The sequence below is a fragment of the Pipistrellus kuhlii genome, unplaced genomic scaffold (assembly GCF_014108245.1).
Source record: "Pipistrellus kuhlii isolate mPipKuh1 unplaced genomic scaffold, mPipKuh1.p scaffold_m20_p_115, whole genome shotgun sequence".
NCBI classification, from domain to species: Eukaryota; Metazoa; Chordata; class Mammalia; order Chiroptera; family Vespertilionidae; genus Pipistrellus; species Pipistrellus kuhlii.
In genome coordinates, this window is record NW_023425422.1 from 220,660 (window position 1) to 235,463 (window position 14,804).

Consider the following 14,804-nt stretch of genomic DNA (forward strand, 5'->3'; position numbering starts at 1 on the left):
CTGTCAGGTCCCCCCTCTGGCAGGTCCCCCTCTGGCAGGTCCCCCTCTGTCAGGTTCCCCCTCTGGCAGGTCCCCCCTCTGTCAGGTTCCCCCTCTGGCAGGTTCCCCCTCTGGCAGGTCCCCCCTCTGGCAGGTCCCCCTCTGGCAGGTCCCCCCTCTGTCAGGTTCCCCCTCTGGCAGGTTCCCCCTCTGTCAGGTTCCCCCTCTGGCAGGTCCCCCTCTGGCAGGTCCCCCCTCTGGCAGGTTCCTCCTCTGGCAGGTCCCCCTCTGGCAGGTCCCCCTTCTGTCAGGTTCCCCTCTGGCAGGTCCCCCCTCTGGCAGGCTCTGGGGCCGTGTTCCCCGGACGCTGTCTCAGCCAGGCCCTGGAGGAGCAGGGTCTATCCTCACAGCCGGCGCTCACAGGGCGGGATGGCTGGCTTCCAAGAAGACCAGGTGGGCCGGAGGCTGAGACCCGGGACGGAGCGCCCGTGCGGCTCAGAGCCGGGGCTGGTCTCACTCCGAGGCTTTCAGGCCGAGGACCCTCCTCGCTCCCGGGAGGGTCAGAGTTCAGGATTTAGATCCCTGACTTAGGTCCTCTCTCCTCGGAACACCCCCTCCCTGAAGCACCAGAATAAGGCCTGACCAGGGATGGGGCTGCAGGCCAGCCCGTTGGCCGCAGACGTGACCTCACACCCGTGCGGCTCAGTCCCCTCCTGGTGCCGGGCCCGGAGAGCGCCGCCCTGCTCCCTCGTGGGCGCTGCCCCCAGGAGGCGGGCGGTGAACGGAGCCGGCCTCCTGCGGAGCAGAGCCGGGAGGGCAGCTGGGTGGCGGGAGGCCCGGCAGAGAGGGCCTATGGGACAGTCTCACTGGCCTGCCTCCACCCCCTAAAGGGAGGAGGGGTTCCCGTTTGCATGTTCTGGCTGGAGCCCCCGGCGTGGGCATCGCCGCTGTCCGGGCGAGGCCTCGAGGAAACCAGGACGCGGGTGAGCGCGATCGGAAAGGCTCTGAGCCTCGGTGTCATCTCAGTAGGACAGCGGGTGGAGGGGAGAGCCGGCGGGCGGGTGGGCGGGTGCAGGCGCAGCCCTGCCTCCCAGGAAGCGGGGAGACGGCCAGCACAGAGGGACGGACCGACAGAGGGGTGTGGACCGACCGGTGAGAGAGGATGAGCCTGAGGTCAGGCTGAGCTGAGCCTCGCAGGACGGCGTCCGCGGTCAGAGCACGGTGACCTCCGGGCAGGCTCGTTCCTCGTGAGTCGTCAGAGCCAGGGGCACAGGCTTTGCTCACGCTGTTCTCTCCGCCCCAGGGCTGACGGCTGGCGAGCAGAGCCTGGGTGGCCGTCACGGGGTATCCGAGCCACGGCCCCGCGGCCTCTGTGCCCGCCCCTCCTCCCTGACCTCGGTGGCAGGCTCCTCTTTGGCCCCGGCTCTGGTTGGGCTCAGGCAGGAGGCAGCCCATCGACGTGTCTCACTCATTCGATGTTTCCCTCTCTCTCCCACTCTCCCTAAAATCAACGGGAAAATACCCTCCCGTGAGGATTAAAAAATAAAATAAAAATTTAAAAAGTAGAAAACCTATTGTTACATGGTTTTTTCCCAACAGCAGTTTTGTCTTGTGGTCACATGGACTTTAATCTGGGAAGTCAGCAGATTCATGTGACTTACATTCCGTGTAACTTGTGTTCCGTGTGACTTACATTCTGTGTAACTTGTGTTCCGTGTGACTTACATTCCATGTAACTTACGTTCCGTGTGACTTACATTCAGTGTAACTTGTGTTCCGTGTGACTTACATTCCGTGTAACTTGTGTTCCGTGTGACTTACGTTCCGTGTAACTTATGTTCCATGTGACTTACATTCCATGTAATTTACATTCCATGTGACTTACATTCAGTGTAACTTGTGTTCCGTGTGACTTACATTCTGTGTAACTTACATTCCGTGTGACTTACATTCCGTGTAACTTGTGTTCCGTGTGACTTGCACTCTGTGTAACTTATGTTCCATGTGACTTACATTCCATGTAACTTATGTTCCATGTGACTTACGTTCCGTGTAACTTATATTCCGTGTAACCTGTGTTCCATGTGACTTGCACTCTGTGTAACTTATGTTCTGTGTAACTTACATTCCGTGTGACTTACATTCTGTGCAACTTATGTTCCGTGTAACTTGTGTTCCGTGTGACTGCATTCCGTGTGACTTGCATTCCGTGTAATTGCGTTCTGTGTAGCCTGCGTTCCGTGTAACCTGCGTTCCGTGTGACTGACAGCACTGAGCTCGCTGTCAGCGTTTCCTGTTCCCAGCTGGTTCTGTGGAGGCAGACCCGGGTAGGGCCTACTTCCTCATGGTCCCCAACGCGCTTTTCTGGGTGATTTCATTTCTTCTTCCAAGAAGGCTGGCTGGCCCTCCCTGAGCAGTTCCGGGGCTGGGCTAGTCACAAAGGAGACACAGGACGGCCGCCCGGCTCTCCTCGGGGGTGGGCGTCTGAAGGCAAACAGCCCGGGTCCCGCCCCAGGTTACTGGAGCCAGGGTTCCCGAGCGATTCATGCCCCTGTCTCGCCTCTGCTGACGAGGGGGCTTCAGAACAAGCTGTTCTGTTTATTTTCATATTCAACACCAATAGTTCTAAGCTAGGGGTGTCGAACTCAATCAGAGAAGGGGCCAAAATCTAAAATCCAGCCTAAATCGCGGGCCGAATGGTTTACTGAACAGTTATAAACTGTCATTGTGATGGAAACGCAGCGGAGTGCAGTGATGACAGCGCGGTGCGGGCCACATTGCAAGGCCTGGCGGGACGGATTTGGCCCTCGGGCCTTGTGTTCTAAGCTTTCCAACTTGTCCTATACACGGATTCTTTGTTCAATGGAGAACAAAACCAAGAAGTCAGAACTTGGGCCCTGACTAGGTTGGCTCAGTGGATGGAGCGTCCGTCTGCGGACTGACGGGTCTGAGGTTCGAGTCCCACTCAGGGCACATGCCTGGGTTGTGGGCTCCATCCCTCGTTGGGGGCGTGCAGGAGGCAGCCCCATCAATGATTCTCTCTCATCATGGATGTTTCTCTCTCTCCCTCTCCCATTCTCTCTGAAATCAATAAAAATATATTTTAAAAAAGGAAGAAAACAGAACTTGGCTTTAAACAGACTAAGGATGAGTAAATTTTTAAAAATGTCCAGTGATAACAATATCCACTTTCTTATCGTTGTTATATAGTGAGATCGAAGATGTGTCTGATGTCTTATCATATTTGGTGTTCTCAACCATTTTTAACCTTAAACATTCGAACACTCATCCAGGAAACATTGAGGTGCCTCTTTGTGGTTGGGGTTTGTTTGAAAACGATTCCTGCTTCTTCAGAGTCTGCCTCTCTCCAGTGCTGAGGATCGTATTTCATTAATCACTGAAAGGTGTTTCACACGGGGGTCATTTTCTCCACACCCCCTCCGAGGTTAGACGGACTCGTTCTGAAGGGAATGCCTCGCCCTCGCCTCCTTTCTCTCACGGGTTCTTGCTCTTCCTGCCTCGTCGCCGTCCCGTGTGGATGTTTTGGCTGAAGGAGGTGAACGTGTGGTGGGGAGATACTGGAGAGGGAAAATGCGCAACTGCGGGGAGAAAACTTAGAGAAGAGAGAGCGTTCTCCCGGCTGCTCTCAGTGGCTCCCTCAGGCCGGCCCTGCCGACGTGTGTGTGTGTATGTGTGTGTGTGTGTGTGTGTGTGTGTGTGTGTGTATGCACGTGTTTGTGTGCATGTGTGTTTTTGTGCTTGTATATGTGTGCTTGTACGTGTATCTGTGTATGCATGTGTGTATGTGCATTTGTGTATGTGTTTGTGTGTGCATGTGTTTTGTGCAGGTGTTTGTGTGTATATGTGTGTTTATGTGTGTATGTGTGTTTGTGTATATGTGTGTTTGTGTGTATGTGTTTTTTTGTGCATGTGTGTGTGTGTGTGTGTGTGTTCACACTGAGCAGCATTCCTGCACCAGGTGCACCACCAGTGACTGTTACTTTACTCCTGTTCCTGGCGGTTATAACCGGGGACACGAGGGTGGTGCCCGCCGCACGGGCCTCCGTGAGGTCAGAAGATGCCCCCGTCCTGGACGGTTGTTCATAGTTTCACTGGGAAGGAGTTGGCCAGGCGGCTGCCCAAGAAGGCAGCCTGCACTTACCTTCCTCTCAGCTTTTCCAGCTGCAGGTGGTGAAACTTTATTTATTTATTTATTTTTGCCATTTTATTGGCAAAATGCTATCTCTTTTTCTCTATGACATTATAGTTCTTTAATTACGAGGAAATGGTGGGCTTTTTCACCTATACCTTGGATACGAACATATGCTTGGGTTAGTTTCTTCCTTATTCAGAAGAACTATTTTTTCGTGAAGGAAGTAGGCTCGTTGTCATATGTGTAGCAAATGTTCTTTTCTAGCGTTTAATTCATATAAATGTTTGAGTTTGTTTAGGCAAATGACACCACCCTTTTCACGGAATTCCCGTCGGGCTGAGAACCTTTCTCCCACGGAGAGAGCCTCGGAGGGAGAGACCGGTCCGTCCCTGTGCACATCGCCCTCTGGACGTGTGCCTTTGTGACCTGCTGGGACTCAGCCGGTGAGAGGAAGGCGTCGGAGTTCCAGCTGGTTGTCGGGGGCGACGGGTGAAGCCTGGCTCTGGGGGGACACAGTAAGCGGCACGGCTCTCCGTCCTGTGTGGGACGCCTCCTCCCTGTCCAAGGGCTCGGGCTTATCTGTGGTCTCCTGGTGTCCTTCCCTTGGCTTGGTCCTGGCAGGAAGATGGTCAGGGCAGCCCCGGGGCCCCAGGGTAACTCATGCCCAGGTGCAATCCCCCCCTCACGGGGAGGCCGGGCCTGGTGACGTGTTCGTAACGAACCGGGCACTGCGAGCGAGCGTGGTGGGATGGCCGTCAGCAGTCATTGCGTCTCCTGGGGCTGCTCCTCTTTCCTGCTCCCTTGGGGCTGTGAGCAGCCACCCGCCGGGTGGGAGCCACCCTGGGGGGCCCTGGGGGCCCCTGGGCAGGGGATGCAGACCCCCAGTCGCCCACCGGCGAGACCACCTCCTCCCAGCAGCCGAGGCGTGAGCTTGGCGGCGGGCCCGTCCGGGTGGGACCCGAGGGTGGCCGCTGCGGTGCCTGATGCCTGGTGTCCTGGTCAGACCCGCAGAGGCAGGAAACCCGGCCGAACCCCTGTCCAGGGCCCTGACCCGCAGCGCCCAGAGCTGAGGACCCTGAGCCGTTCGGGCCGATGGGTTTGGGGAAGTTGGTTGCCCAACGAGGGACGAGGAAGGCTCCAGCCCGGCCACAGACGTTTCACTGCTGGCAGTTTTGTTTTCGTATTCGATGAAAGATGTCTTTTCTAATCACATTCTCTCCAGATCCCCAACCTGGAGGGTCCGGTAGATGGAATCTTCCAGATAAACTTAATCCGGTCTAGTCACATATCTCCCAAAGTCTTGATCCTTTTAAGATTTATTTTTTTGAAGGCTGCATTGATCCTGTTAGAGCTTTTAGCTTTTCTATGTAGAAACACTCAGCTTTTCTTCGATGTCTCCTCAGTAAATGGTGACATTTTCTTCATATTTGTTCTGTGTAGTCACTGTTAAGATGATACCTCTTTATTTGTGTTTTTATTTTTATTTTTTTGCTATGGTAAGTTTTATTTTTTCTGTTATTATGATTTGTATCTAGGAAAAACATTCATTTTTGTAAATGGCATTTTTACCAGCCATTTTATTTAATCTTCTCCAGCATCATCTGATCTTGAGATAATGAGAATTTTGCATCTGGTCATTCCCAATGCACAGACTCCTCATTTATTTTCCTTATTTGACGGCATTGGATTTTCCTTCCAGAGCATGGAGTTCCAGCGGTGACAGCACTTCCGTTTCGTTTGTGAAATCTGAGTGCAGCGTGGAAAGTTTTCCCTTTTACTTCGATGCCATGGAGCGTGAGGATCGACCTGTTTTGCTTTGGATCAGGAACGGATGTTTGACTTTTCGTCCTGTGTGTCCTGTGTGTACTGAGGCGGCTGCGTGACGTATCCCACGTGAACGATCGGCCCTGAAGGTGGTGCTGACGGAGTCTCACGTCGACAACGGGGCGAGCGGTGACCCCGCCTCCGGGCGTGGGCCCCGCGGTGCTGTGACTGACGCCGTGCGAACACGCGATCACACCTCAGCGGGAAGGCTGTGTGTACAGGGGCAGCGGGCACAGCGCTCAGAGCTCCCGGGGTTCCTGGAGGAGGTGGTGGTCAGAGACCCTTTCCCTTCCTGCCTTGTTCCTCGGGCTCATTCCTTTAACATCTCCTTCGTTCTGTGCTGCCTGTAAGCCTCGGGAGGGAAGGATTGCTCTTCCCCAGGGACCTCAGACCGAAGGACCTGGCACGTGACGCAGAAGGGAAGGCAGACTCTGGAGCCGGACGCGGCTCAGACCCGCCTGATGCCGCAGGCCTGACGCTCTGGAGTAGGGGTGTCGAACTCAATCAGAGAAGGGGCCAAAATCTAAAATCCAGCCTAAATCGCGGGCCGAATGGTTTACTGAACAGTCATAAACTGTCATTGTGATGGAAACGCAGCGGAGTGCAGTGATGACAGCACGGTGTGGGCCACATTGCAAGGCCTGGCGGGACGGATTTGGCCCGCGGACCTTGTGTTTGACACATGTGCTCTGGAGGAAGGTCCCTCAGCGCTCAGAGGGGAACCCGGCTCCCTCAGGGGATGGGCATCAGAGCGAGGATGGGCGTGAGGAACGTCTGTCTGCAGCAGGGATAAAGGAGGGGCGTCCGAAATCCCCTCAGCAATGGAGGTCAGAAGAGAGTCCCTGTCTGGGGAGGTGTCCAGCGATGCCGGTCCTACAGTGCGTACGTGAGGTGTGGCTGCATGGCGTTCACCCGGGGACAGCCTGTCAGCGTGATGTAGGAGGCGTTTACAGCCCAATCCCAGAAGCCCAGGGCATGAGGACACAGGGACACGGAGGCGGGGCCGCCTGGGACAGTGACGGACGGCAGGCACCCTGCTCCCGCCAGAATGAGCCAGGAGGGCGGAGGAAGCGTGGCCCAGGAGGAGCTGGAATCTGGGTGCAGCTGGCACGTGCTCGCCCCTCACTTCCAAGCCCCGAGGCCGTGCCTGCGTGACGGTGCCTGTCGCACCTCGGATCAAGCATCGCTCCGAACACGGCGGCCGATGGTGCAAATCTTCCTCGCCTGTTTGTGTCAGGACTGCCGCGGCGTTGTCACCAGCCGGGAACACGGATCCCGAGAGTTCCTCTGAGACGTAATTCCTTCCAGCCTCGCCAGTTTAACGAGTTCTCCAGGATTTCTCCTGATGCATCCTCCTTTTTTGGTTTTCATTCTTCAGCCAGGGGCCTGGTGCACGGATGCGGTCACTGGTGGGGGCATGGCCGTGGGGATCTGCCTGTGCGGGAGCACTGCGCACCCCGCTCAGCCCAGCAGCACTCCTCCTGTGGGAGCACACTGACCACAGCCGGCAGCTCGTGTGTGTTGAGCGCCTGCCCCCTGGTGGTCAATGTGTGTCATAGCAACTGGTCGAGCCCGTCCTTCTGGTTGTCCCATTGTTCAGCACTGGAGATAGATATATACATATCCATATCCTTTGATTTTGGCTTCTTTTCTCTTGAATGATTTCAAATAATAATTTTTTAAAATATATTTTTTATTGATTTTTTACAGAGAGGAAGGGAGAGAGATAGAGAGCTAGAAACGTCGATGAGAGAGAAACATCAACCAGCTGCCTCTTGCACACCCCCTACCGGGGATGTGCCCGCAACCAATGTACATGCCCCTGACCAGAATCGAACCCGGGACCTTTCAGTCCACAGACCGACGCTCTACCACTGAGCCAAACCGGTTTTGGCTCAAATAATAATTTTAAAAAATACCTGCAGCCCTGGCCAATTTGGCTCCGTGGATAGTGTCGACTTGTAGACTAAAGGGTCCCGGGTTCGATTCCGGTCAAGGGCACACTGGGGATTGAGCCCACAACCTGGGCATGTGCCTTGACTGGAATCGAACCATCAACTCTGGTTCATGGGTCACGCTCAGCCCCGAGCCCCGCTGGCCGGGGTGGGGTGGGGTGTAGTAGCTTTTAAAGAAAAAAAGCCGTGACCCCCTGGGGAAGGTCCTCTGTGGTCCTCGCAGGAAGATGCACAGATGTGATCGCCAGGGGAAGCAGAGAGGCGTCACCGCTCAGAGCTGAGCACTCAGAGGCCGGTGGCCGCCATCCTGCTCTGGGAACGTGTCCCAGAGGAAGCCTGCTCGCCCACGTGTGACGGGAAGCAGGAGGGTGCCGTGTCGGCAGGTTCCCAGCAGAACATCCACCGTGGCCGCACCAGGGAGGCCGGGGTGCCTGACAGTGGGACGGGGGTGGGAGAACCACCATGTGGTCACACCGTCCGATGGTACACAGCTTCTTACCAACAACGCCCGTGACAGGATTCATCTCGTAAATATAACGTCGAGTGGAAAATTGTAAATGCCAAGAGGTCATCTTCAGCATACGAACCTTCTAAAAATGAAGGCAAGAGCAAATAAAAGTATATACATGTTTTAGGAATACATACAGATAAAAATTTAGAAAATGCTTATTGAATTTAAAAAAATATATATTTTATTAATTTTTTTACAGAGAGGAAGAGAGAGGGATAGAGAGTTAAACATCAATGAGAGAGAATCATTTATCAGCTGCCTCTTGCACACCCCCTACTGGGGATATGCCCACAACCAAGGTACATGCCCTTGACCAGAATCAAACCCGGGACCTTTCAGTCCACAGGCTGACGCTCTATCCATTGAGCCAAACTGGTTTCGGCAGCTTGTTGAATTTAATATAATTATTTATTTATGTAATTTTTAAAACATCAATTCTTTTTTTATTTTATTGATTTGAGAGAGAGAGGGAGAGAGGCAGAGAGAGGGGAGGAGAAAGAGAGGGAGGGAGAGACAGAGAGGGAAGGAGAGAGAGAGAAACAGTTTATTGTTCTACTAATCTGTGCACCATGGGTTGGCCTTGTATGTGTCCGGACCAGGGATTGAACCTGCAATCTGGCTTCTCAGGACGATGTTCTAACCAGCCGAGCTACTGGTCTGGCTCACATAATTTCTTAAATTGGCCATGTCCTTAGGGAGCACATGCTGAGCCTCAGGCTGCCATTAGGGTCCTGGTCACCAGCCCACTGACGGCCCCTCGCGCCCCCGGCTCAGGCTCCGCTCCGTCCCCTCCCACTCAGACCAGATGCTGTCGAGTAGCCAAGGATGCTGCCCGGTGACCACGCGTGGCTCCCGAGGCCACGGCATAAAGACCACGTGGCCTCGGCCCGGCTCTGTCGGGCGACTCCCTTTGGCGGAAGCACCGCTGTCGTGAGGATGTGCAGGCAGCTCGGAAGGGGAACCGCGCAGCCTCTGCCCGCACGGAGCACGGGCGGTGAGTCACCTCGGAAAACCCCGACAACCGGGATGACTACCTAGGGGTGACCCCGCCAGGACCTCCGGCCCCTGCCCCAGGGCCTGACGTGCTTGCGGCAGCCACGAGACAATGGACGCCTGCTGTTCCTCGGAGTCACTGGTGCCACAGCAACGTGTGCCGCGTGCGAAGCTCCCTGGCCATCGCCCCGAACGCCATGCGAGCGACTGCCTCGTGCGAAGGGCCTCGATGCTCACATTGTCACAACAAATCGCTCCTACATAGCGACTGCCCTGGTGTGTTTACAGGATATAACATTGTTCCAATGTCTTAATGCACAGTTTGCATTTTAAAATTGACCTTTATAATGCTCATCACTTCGAAGATAAAATGAAAGCTTATGTGTTTTGTTTTGTTTTTAATTTTTAGCACTGTGGAAGGTATATTTGGAGTTTGGGAATTAATATCAATGCGTGAGCAAATAACTCTACTGTGAGAATAAAACGATCATAAAAGGTGAGTCTATGTCCTGAAATGTAAGGTGCTGCTGCTTCCTCCCTCCTATTCCCCTGTCTTTCTCATGCTTCTGTTTCTAACTGAGACCCAGCCCTACGCAGAATGCTACAATTCCAACGAGTGATAATGACAGGGATGAAGTTTTCAAAAACAATTCAGTGCCAGAGGCATCAGATCAGGCATCAGAGAGAAGATCTTCACATGTGATTCCAGGAACGTGACATTCAAACATCAGGCAAACTGCCATATGGCGTCAGGTTCCTGTACAGACAGTGGCTGTCCTTTGGGGGCCAGGGTCATTGCTGAGGGGTGCACCAGGGCGTCATCGGGGCACGGAGATAGTTCCACCCATAGATCTGGACGTGGTTCAGCAGGTTTTCTCCATGGGGCCCCTGTCCTCAGCGCTCTGCTCTGTGGATTCCACCTGCCTTGACTTCCCCCGTGCCATCCCCTCAGCCCAGGCTGACACCGGCTCCCCCTGGGTCGCTCCTGCCAGCAGGGTCTGAGGCACAGGAAGGTCTCGCTTCACGTGCATCCCCTCTCTCAGGGAGCATGGTCCCACTTCGTCCGAACCCAACAGCCAAAAACAGTGGTTTCCTAGAGTTTTCTCAGTTTCTGGCTGTTTCTGGTGGGAGAGCCATTATCATTTCTGTCACTATACAGTTGGTAGCCAGATGATGATGATCTCTGAACACATAACAATCTGGCCACTCAGTGTATATCCTATAGAATAAAAGGCTAATATGCAAATGGGCCCCTCAACCAGGAGTTTGACCAGCAGGCAGGCTGGCAAACTGCCCATGTCCTCTCCCCATGGCCAGGCTGGCCGGATCTCACCCATGCACGAATTCATGCACCAGGCCTCATCCTATATAATAAAAGAGTAATATGAAAATTGACCATCACTCCAACACAAAAGATGGCTGCCCCCATGTGGACACAAGATGGCTGCTGCAACATGGCCAGCAGGGGAGGACAGTTGAGGGGGACCAGACCAGCAGGGGAGGCCAGTTAGGAGGAAACAGGTCTGCAGGGGAGGGCAGTTGGGGGGAAACCAAGGCCAGCAGGGGAGGACAGTTAGGGGCAATTGGGCTGGCAGGGGAGCAGATAGGTGTGGATCAGGCTGGCAGGGGAGTGGTTAGGGGGTGATCAGGCTGACAGTCAGGTGAGTGATTGGGAGACAGCAGTCCTGGATTGTGAGAGTGACTAAACAGGCAACTGGACATCCCTCAAGGGGTTCCAGATTGGAGAAGATGCAGACTGGGCTGAGGGACACCCGCCCACCCCCGTGCACGAATTCATGCACCAGATCTCTAATACACACACACACACACACACACATACACACACACACAGTGAGTGGCCAGATTACTATGTGTTCAGACGTCATCTTCATCTGGCCTCTCAGTATATGGTGGGCGTCAGCAGACATCTCGGTGTCTCCTGTAAACACGTTGGCTCCTTTCTGCTTTTTTTTATTTATTTATTTTTTTAAACAAAAACAAAAACCCCAAACTGTAGAGTAACCTGCACGTCCTTTCCCACCGGCTGGCTCACAAACATCACATATTTCTGTTTCTGAACGAGAGTAAACAGGCCACGCCTGTGAGTGATCCCCCCTGGGGGAGCAAGCACAGCATTCCTCACATTTCTGGCCTCTCCTATCGCTGATTCTATCGGTGTGACTGACACGCTTCCTGAGCGGAGGCTGAGCACCAGCCCTCTTTTCTGATGCCTTCCCAGCAGCTCCACACGATCTGATCGAACACGAACGTGGCTCTGCTGGCTGCCCGGCCTCCGGGGCCCATCCAGGCTGAGGCTGTGTCCCGGCTCAGCCACCCAGAGCAACCGCCTCCCTTGAGCTCCTCCCGGCCAGCTCCGTGTGCAGGACGTTCACGGGTCTCTTCCCTGAATGCCCCGACGACCCTCCCTGGTGACAAAGTTGGCGTCATTACGGTTACATGTCATAACGATCCCCATTCCAATCCGGGACCCCCTGAGGGATATCCAGTTGCCTGTTTAGTCCCTCTCACAATCCAGGACTGCTGGCTCCCAACCACTCTCCTGCCTGCCAGCCTGATCACCCCTAACTACTCTCCTGCCAGCCTGATCACCCCTAACCACTCTCCTGCCAGCCTGATCACTCCTAACCACTCTCCTGCCAGCCTGATCACCCCTAACCACTCTCCTGCCAGCCTGATCAATGCCTAACTGCTCCCCTGCCAGCCTGATCACCCCTAACCGCTCCCCTGCCAGCCTAATCACCCCCTAACCACTCCCCTGCCAGCCTGATCGATGCCTAACTGCTCCCCTGCCAGCCTGATCACCCCTAACCACTCTCCTGCCAGCCTGATCACCCCCTAACCACTCCCCTGCCAGCCTGATTGATGCCTAACTGTTCCCCTGCTGAACTGGTTGCCCCTAAATGCCCTCCTGGAAGGCAGCATGCTGAGGCGAATGCTGGCATCACCCTCACTAACTGTGTGGCCAGGGGAGTTCTTGAACCTTCCGGGTCTGGGATTCTTCCCCTGCGAGGCGCGAGGGAGAACATTGCTGCGCAGGCTGCGGTGGGGACCGCATGGGGAACAAACACGTGAGTGTTTCGCACGGGGATGGCTGCCTGCAGGGGATGGCACAGGTGACTAGCTGCATCTTCTTTACGTGAGCGACAAGAAGAGGGAGGTTGCTTTATAACATCCAGAGACGCTGTGGGGACGGATAAATGGCGTGGAAGTGTACCTTCCAGGCCTTCTGTGGGGTCGCTCTCACGGGTCAGGGCCACGCTGGCAGCTTTGAAATGCGTGGTTCCCATGGGGCGTGCTGGGTGGGGTACTGAGGCAGAGCTGCTCGTGGAGCCCAGGGCTCAGGCCACGGCTGGGGTAGGCCGGACTTCCTGGCGGCGTTGCTGCCCCCCCGTGGGCTCTGCCCATGTCAGGGCCCTCCCGCGGCCGTCTCCGGCTCTCCGGCTCTCCGGCTCTCCGGCTCTCTGGCTCTCCGGCTCTCCGGCTCTCCGGCTCTCCGGCTCTCCGGCTCTCCGGCTCTCCGGCTCTCTTCTTTGCTTGAGTTGAGACTTGCAGGAGCCTGTGACTTCGTCGTTGCTGGCTGCGCCCACTTCCTCTCACCAGGCGTTTCTCTCCAGGCGGCTGGCCTGTTGGAGCCTGTCTGCCGTCTGCTTCTGGGAGGAACTCCCTGGTGCTCTGGTTCGGTTCCCTCGGGCCCTCACGCCGATCGATCCAGGTGGCACAGCGCTGTTCCTGCCCCGGGCGGGCAGCCATGACCCCTGTTCTCTCTCAAGGTCTCTCCGCTCTCCCAACAGCTCCTCTGACTTCCTTCACTTATTAAGTATATCTTTATTGATTTCAGAGAGGAAGGGAGATGGGGGGGGGGAAAGAGAGAGAGAGAGAGAGAGAGAGAGAGAGAGAGAGAGAGAGGGAGAGGGAGAAAGGAGCATCAGTGATGAGAGAGAATCATGGATCGGCTGCCTCCTGCACGCCCCACACTGGGGATGGAGCCCACAACCTGGGCCTGTGCCCAGAGTGGGAATCAAACCCTGACCTCCTGATTCTTAGGTCGACACTCAACCACTGAACCACACGGGCCGGGATCACGTAGCTTCCTGGAACTTAAGTACTCATTCATGGTGACACTTGACAACGACATGACATATTCGACCCTCAACTTCCTTACCACGAAACAGGATGGACGTGCATGCAGCTCTCCCTGCTTTTCTAAAGTTCGTATGAGGACACTTCACTTTTTAACAAAAAATACTTTATTGATTTCAGAGAGGAAGGGAAAGATAGATAGAAACATCCCTGATGAGAGAATCATGGATCAGCTGCCTCCTGCATGCCCCACACTGAGGATCGAGCCAGCAACCTAGGCCTGTGCCCTGACCAGGAATTGAACCCTGACCTCCTGGTTCACAGGTCAATGCTCAACCACAGAGCCACGCCAGCCAGGAGGACACTCTCCTGGGGCGCAGAGGGCACAGCCCCTTATGAAAGATCCATTTTAGGATCTGCTTTCGCTACTGAACAAAGTCGGGAGGCTTTGCTTTTTTGTTGTTGTTGCCGTTAATACTCACCTGAGGATATTTTTTCCATTGATTAGAGGGAGTGGAAGGGGGAGGAAGGGAGGGAAAAAAGAGAAAGAGAGGGCGGGGGAGAGAGAGAGCCAGTGACTCCTCGGTGGCCACTCACAGCAGCTCTGCCTCCGTAGGTCTGGCACTGTTAATTACGTGCAGGTTTTCACTACTCAGCTATGAAATGCAGTGCAGGAGGGAGGATATAGATAATTGCACACTCCCGATGTTTTTGCCGCGCTCAAACCCGTGAAGTTGTTTTGAGAGCTTTAAGCTTCCTCTCTCCCGCCTGGCAAGGGTCCCATGTTTTAAAAGAACCGTTTCCTGGAATTTTATTGGAGTGTTTTTAACAGGCTTATCTGCACCCCTGTGTTCTTATGCGTGACCTAGATATGTCTCGGGGGAGACGGCAGCTCTCCATCCTCCCATCGGAGGCCCGGCTCCTGCTGCAGGTCACCTGTGGAGGTGGCGAATCTGCTCCCACAGACCTGGCAGCCGCTTCGGGTTCCCCGCGCCCGCGTTGGCACCCAATGGGCGTGTGCCTGCCAGCGCCCTGAGCTCGAGGAGGGGTGTCCGCTCGGGCGGCCTGTGGCTCTGGACTCAGACTCCGCGTCAGACGGGGAACCGGAGAGGTTTCTGTATCTCTGCTACGAAAGGCGCTGAGCCCACGGCTGGGCTGCTCCGCCGCCCCAGAGCCCCAGGAGCTGAGGTCTTTGGGGCCCGGCCCTCGACCCCCTGGGTGGCCCCAGAGGCAGCCACCTGCCCCTCTCCTGGGGCGCAGAGGGCACAGCCCCTTGTTACTGGGAAGG

At 55.2% G+C, this 14,804-nt stretch overlaps 1 protein-coding gene across 1 annotated transcript in view; it reads left to right on the forward strand.

Annotated features, from left to right (window-relative positions):
* Positions 1 to 750: 750 nt before the first annotated feature.
* The window catches only part of BACH1 (BTB domain and CNC homolog 1), a 46,379-nt gene continuing 32,325 nt past the window's right edge, over positions 751 to 14,804 (forward strand). The window contains exon 1 of the mRNA XM_036432681.2: positions 751 to 756. The gene's annotated coding sequence lies outside the window, so the exon portion shown is untranslated. The remainder of the gene's footprint in view (positions 757 to 14,804) is intronic.